This window comes from Arachis stenosperma, chromosome 10, assembly GCF_014773155.1.
Source record: "Arachis stenosperma cultivar V10309 chromosome 10, arast.V10309.gnm1.PFL2, whole genome shotgun sequence".
Taxonomy (NCBI): Eukaryota; Viridiplantae; Streptophyta; class Magnoliopsida; order Fabales; family Fabaceae; genus Arachis; species Arachis stenosperma.
Window position 1 is genome coordinate 42,877,335 of NC_080386.1, and position 6,599 is coordinate 42,883,933.

General features: G+C 40.6%; 1 non-coding gene across 1 annotated transcript; it reads left to right on the forward strand.

The window, feature by feature from the left end:
* The first annotated feature begins 6,278 nt into the window (after positions 1-6,278).
* Positions 6,279-6,386, forward strand: LOC130958494 (small nucleolar RNA R71). Its single transcript, XR_009077612.1, has one exon. It is a non-coding gene; the product is annotated as a small nucleolar RNA R71 (small nucleolar RNA).
* The last annotated feature ends 213 nt before the right edge of the window (positions 6,387-6,599 follow it).

The window sequence follows — 6,599 nt, forward strand, 5'->3', positions numbered from 1 at the left end:
TTAAGGTCAAATTTTTAAGAGCAAGTGTTAGAGAGTAAAAGTCATGAACTTGTGGATCGGATATGATGATAAATCTATTTGCTACTTAGCTATTTCAACTCTTTGTTATATTTTTTACAACATTAGATGATATAGTTCGAGGTTGTCATGATAGTATTGTGGTATTTTGAATGTGATTGTGGATCTTACAACAATTTTTATAAGTCAAATTTGATGAAAAATGTTCAATTATTTTTCTTTAATGACTTTATTCAAATAGTTTAGATTATTTATTGTCTCTAAATAATTAAAAAAATGAAATTAATTTCTTTCACGAGAAAACTACTATTGTAAATAAAGAATTATATATTACAAAAAACTGTTGTCAAAAGTTACAAAGGGCCGTTTGGTGCGCGAAATTGTGAACAATACTTTTTCACAACTCTCATAATCCCCGGTAATGGCTCAAAAAACGTGGTAGCTCAATACCATGGCATTACACAACTTCGCACAACTAACCAGCAAGTGCACTGGGTCGTCCAAGTAATACCTTACGCGAGTAAGGGTCGATCCCACGGAGATTGTTGGTATGAAGCAAGCTGTGGTCACCTTGTAAATCTTAGTCAGGCAGACTCAAATGGGTATAGTGATAAACGCATAAAACACAAAGATAAAGATAGAGGTACTTATGTAATTCATTGGTAGGAACTTCAGATAAGCGTATGAAGATGCCTTCCCTTCCGTCTCTCTGCTTTCCTACTGTCTTCATCCAATCCTTCTTACTCCTTTCCATGGCAAGCTTATGCAAGGGTTTCACCGTTGTCAGTGGCTACCTCCCATCCTCTCATTGGAACGATTCCTAATGCCCTGTCACGGCACGGCATTCCATCTGTCGGTTCTCAATCAGGCCAGAATAGAATCCAGTGATTCTTTTGCGTCTGTCACTAACGCCCCGCCCTCAGGAGTTTGAAGCACGTCACAGTCATTCAATCATTGAATCCTACTCAGAATACCACAGACAAGGTTAGACCTTCCGGATTCTCTTGAATGCCGCCATCAGTTCTTGCCTATACCACGAAGATTCCGATTAAAGAATCCAAGAGATAAACACTAGAGCCTCGTATGCTTGTAGAACAAGAGTGGTTGTCAGTCACTTTGTTCATGAGTGAGAATGATGATGAGTGTCAATCATCACCTTCATCAAGTTGAAGAACAAGTGATATCTTGGACAAAGAACAAGCGGAATTGAATAGAAGAACAATAGTAATTGCATTAATACTCGAGGTACAGCAGAGCTCCACACCTTAATCTATGGTGTGTAGAAACTCCACCGTTGAAAATACATAAGAACAAGGTCTAGGCATGGCCGTGAGGCCAGCCTCCCAATGAGGGTTCAATCATCAAAACATGATCAAAAGATGAAAATACAATAGTAAAAGGTCCTACTTATAGAAAACTAGTAGCCTAAGGTTTACAAAGATGAGTAAATGACTTAAAAATCCACTTCCGGGCCCACTTGGTGTGTGCTTGGGCTGAGCAAATGAAGCATTTTCGTGTAGAGACTCTTCTTGGAGTTAAACGCCAGCTTTTATGCCAGTTTGGGCGTTTAACTCCCATTTAGGTGCCAGTTCCGGCGTTTAACGCTGGAATTTCTTGAGGTGACTTTGAACGCCGGTTTGGGCCATCAAATCTTGGGCAAAGTATGGACTATCATATATTGCTGGAAAGCCCAGGATGTCTACTTTCCAACGCCGTTGAGAGCGAGCCAATTGGGCTTCTGTAGCTCCAGAAAATCCACTTCGAGTGCAGGGAGGTCAGAATCCAACAGCATCTGCAGTCCTTTTGAGTCTCTGGATCAGATTTTTGCTCAGATCCCTCAATTTCAGCCAGAAAATACCTGAAATCACAGAAAAACACACAAACTCATAGTAAAGTCCAGAAAAGTGAATTTTAACTAAAAACTAATAAAAATGTACTAAAAACTAACTAGATCATACCAAAAACATACTAAAAACAATGCCAAAAAGTGTACAAATTATCCGCTCATCACCGTTGCCAAAAAAGACACCAACGGTAACGCTTTAAAACCGGTCTCTTAGATGACTATAAAATGACAATGGTTTTAAAACTGTTGCCAAAAAACCAATGGTAACGCTTTTAAACCGTTGTCTTAGATAACTATAAATTGGCAACGGTACAAAAACCGTTACCAAAAAACGACACCAACAGTAATGCTTTAAAACCGTTGATGTTGTGGGTAACAAAACTACTACAGTTTAAAATTGTTGCCTATCCAGGTACGATTTTAAACCGTTGTATCATGAAAAAGAACGGTTTAAAACAGTTGCTTCTCGAGTAACGGTTTGAAACCGTTGTTTAAAATTTGTTTTCAAAACCGTTGCCTATACTAGTAACTTTGGCAACGGTTTTTTGGTTACCATTGCCTTAGGTAAAAAATCATTGCCTTTGAGCATTGGCAACGACCACATATACCACAGGTCAAAAACCATTGCCAAAGCGTTGCCTAAAGTTTAGGGAACTATTTTTCAATATACGGCAACGGTTTTTGACCGCTGCGAAAAGCCTTGTTTGTTGTAGTGTTTGGAGGATTATTGGTGGCTACTCAAACCAGGGCAATCACATACAACCTTCCATAGAAGAAATCATTCACAATTGAAGAAGACAGTAAAACCATAGTTAATCCAGAAGGACAAAGCATCTCCAAGCCTTAACCACCTTCTTTTCATAGTTTACACGAATTCTGAGTTCTGAGTGACCTTTTCTCATGATTCCTTTTATGCAATCACAAACATACCTACATCTCCTATTCGCCTGACTAAGATCTACAAGATAACCATAGCTTGCTTCAAACCATAATCCTCATGGGATCGACCCTGACTCGCTCAGGTATTACTTGGACGATACAGTGCACTTGCTGGTGCAGTTCTACGAACTGTAGGGATTCGTGCTCCAATGGTCCCATTGTGGGTTGCGCCTATACTGAGCATCCCTATTGTGAAATTCTTGACAATTTAGAATCCACAACTTTATTTCTTTCTTTTTCTTTCTTTTTCTCTTTCTCCCCTTTTTTTTTTCGTTTTCTCCTTCTCTTTTTTTTTGTATTCACTGCTTTTTCTTGCTTCAAGAATCATTTTTATGATTTTTCAGATCCTCAGTAACATGTCTCCTTTTTCATCATTCTTTCAAGAGCCAACAATTTTAACATTCATGAACCACAAATTCAAAAGACATATGCACTGTTCAAGCATACATTCAGAAAACAAAAGCATTGCCACCACATCAAACTAATTAAGCTAGTTTTAAAGATGAATTTGAAATCCTGTACTTCTTGTTCTTTTGTGATAAAAACAGTTTTCTTTTAAGAAAGGTGATGGATTCATAGGATATTCATAACTTTAAGGCATAGACACTAAGACACTAATGATCATAAGACACAAACATGGATAAACATAAAGCACTAAAATTAAAAAAAAACAGAAAAATAAAGAACAAGGAGATTAAAGAACGGGTCCACCTTAGTGATGGCGGCTCTTTCTTTCTCTTGAAGATCCTATGGAGTGCTTGAGCTCCTCAATGTCTCTTCCTTGTCTTTGTTGCTCCTCTCTCATGATCCTTTGATCTTCTCCAATTTCATGGAGGAGGATGGCATGTTCTTGGTGCTCCACCCTTAGTTGTCCCATGTTGGAACTTAATTTTCCTAGGGAGGTGTTAATTTGCTCCCAGTAGTCTTGTGGAGGAAAGTGCATCCCTTGAGGTATCTCAGGGATTTCTTGATGAGAGGGGTCTCTTGTTTGCTCCATCTTCTTCTTAGTGATGGGCTTGAGGTCATGCCTTCTCAGTTGAACTGGCTTTGGATGCCATAAATGGTTATGGAAAAACAAAAAGCAATGCTTTTACCACACCAAACTTAAAAGGTTTGCTCGTCCTCGAGCAAAAGAAGAAAGAAGAGAGTAGAAGAAGAGGAAATGAGGACGAAGGGAATGGCTTTGTGTTTCGGCCATTAGGGGAAGAAGTGGTGTTTAGGTGGTGTGAAAATGAAGGAGTGAAGAAGGGTGTATGGGGAAGAGGTATTGAGGTGATTGGTGAATGGGTGAAGAAGAAGAGAGAGTGTGGTGGGTTGGTGGGGACCCTGTGGGGTTCACAGATCCTTAGGTGTCAAGGAAAAGTCATCCCTGCACCAAATGGCATTCAAAAACGTGTTTTGAGCCAATTCTGGCGTTAAACGCCGGGCTGGTGCCCATTCCTGGCGTTTAACGCCAGGTTCTTGCCCTTTTCTGGCGTTTAACGCCAGTCTGGTGCCCCTTTCTGGCGTTAAACGCCCAGAATGGTGCCAGACTGGGCGTTAAACGCCCAACTGCTAGCCTCACTAGCGTTTAAACGCCAGTGAGTTCTTCCTCCAGGGTGTGCTGTTTTTCTTCCTGTTTTTCATTCTGTTTTTGCTTTTTCAATTGATTTTGTGACTTCTCATGATCATCAACCTACAAAAAACATAAAATAACAAAAGAAAATAGTCAAAATATAACATTGGGTTGCCTCCCAACAAGCGCTTCTTTAATGTCAGTAGCTTGACAGATGGCTCTCATGGAGCCTCACAGATACTCAGAGCAATGTTGGAACCTCCCAACACCAAACTTAGAGTTTGAATGTGGGGGTTCAACACCAAACTTAGAGTTTGGTTGTGGCCTCCCAACACCAAACTTAGAGTTTGACTGTGGGGGCTCTGTTTGTCTCTGATTTGAGAGAAGCTCTTCATGCTTCCTCTCCATGGTGACAGAGGGATATCCTTGAGCCTTAAACACAAAGGATTTTTCATTCACTTGAATGATCAATTCACCTCCATCAACATCAATCACAGCCTTTGCTGTGACTAGGAAGGGTCTGCCAAGGATGATAGATTCATCCATGCACTTCCTAGTCTCTAGGACTATGAAATCAGTAGGAATGTAATGGTCTTCAACTTTCACCAAAACATCTTCTACAAGTCCATGAGCTTGTTTTCTTGAGTTGTCTGCCATCTCTAGTGAGATTCTTGCAGCTTGTACCTCAAAGATCCCTAGCTTCTCCATTACAGAGAGAGGCATGAGGTTCACACTTGACCCTAAGTCACACAGGGCCTTTTTGAAGGTCATGGTGCCTATGGTACAAGGTATGGAAAACTTCCCAGGATCTTGTCTCTTTTGAGGTAATTTCTGCCTAGACAAGTCATCCAGTTCTTTGGTGAGCAAAGGAAGTTCATCCTCCCAAGTCTCATTTCCAAATAACTTGTCATTTAGCTTCATGATTGCTCCAAGGTATTTGGCAACTTGCTCTTCAGTGACATACTCATCCTCTTCAGAGGAAGAATACTCATCAGAGCTCATGAAAGGCAGAAGTAGGTCCAATGGAATCTCTATGGTCTCATTTTGAGCCTCAGATTCCCATAGTTCCTCATTGGGGAACTCAATGGAGGCCAGTGGACGTCCAGTGAGGCCTTCCTCAGTGGCGTTCACTGCCTCTTCTTCCTCCCAGAATTCGGCCATGTTAATGGCTTTGCACTCCCCTTTTGGATTTTCTTCTGTATTACTTGGGAGAGTACTAGGAGGGAGTTCAGTAATTTTCTTGCTCAGCTGACCCACTTGTCCTTCCAAATTTCTGATGGAGGACCTTGTTTCATTCATGAAACTTTGAGTGGTTTTGATTAGATCAGAGACCATTGTTGCTAAGTCAGAGGTATTCTGCTTAGAACTCTCTGTCTGTTGCTGAGAAGATGATGGAAAAGGCTTGCCATTGCTAAACCTGTTTCTTCCATTATTGTTGTTATTGAAACCTTGTTGAGGTCTCTCTTGATTCTTCCATGAGAAATTTGGGTGATTTCTCCATGAAGAATTGTAGGTGTTTCCATAGGGCTCTCCTAGGTAATTCACCTCTTCCATTGAAGGGTTCTCAGGATCATAGGCTTCTTCCTCAGATGAAGCTTCCTTAGTACTGCTTGGTGCATTTTGCATTCCAGACAGACTTTGAGAAATCAAATTGACTTGTTGAGTCAATATCTTGTTCTGAGCCAGTATAGCATTCAGAGCATCAATCTCAAGAACTCCTTTCTTCTGATTAGTCTCATTGTTCACAGGATTCCTTTCAGAAGTGTATATGAATTGGTTATTTGCAACCATTTCAATCAGCTCTTGAGCTTCTGTAGGCGTCTTCTTCAGATGAAGAGATCCTCCAGCAGAGCTATCCAAAGACATCTTGGATAGTTCAGAGAGACCATCATAGAAAATACCTATGATGCTCCATTCAGAAAGCATGTCTGAAGGACATTTTCTGATCAATTGTTTGTATCTTTCCCAAGCTTCATAGAGGGATTCTCCATCCTTCTGTCTGAAGGTTTGGACTTCCACTCTAAGCTTACTCAATTTTTGAGGTGGAAAGAACTTTGCCAAGAAGGCATTGACTAGCTTTTCCCCAAGAGTCCAGGCTTTCTTTAGGTTGAGAGTCCAACCATATTCTAGCTCTGTCTCTTACAGCAAAAGGGAATAGCATCAGTCTGTAGACCTCAGGGTCAACCCCATTAGTCTTGACTGTGTCACAGATTTGCAAGAACTCAGCTAAAAACTGATGAG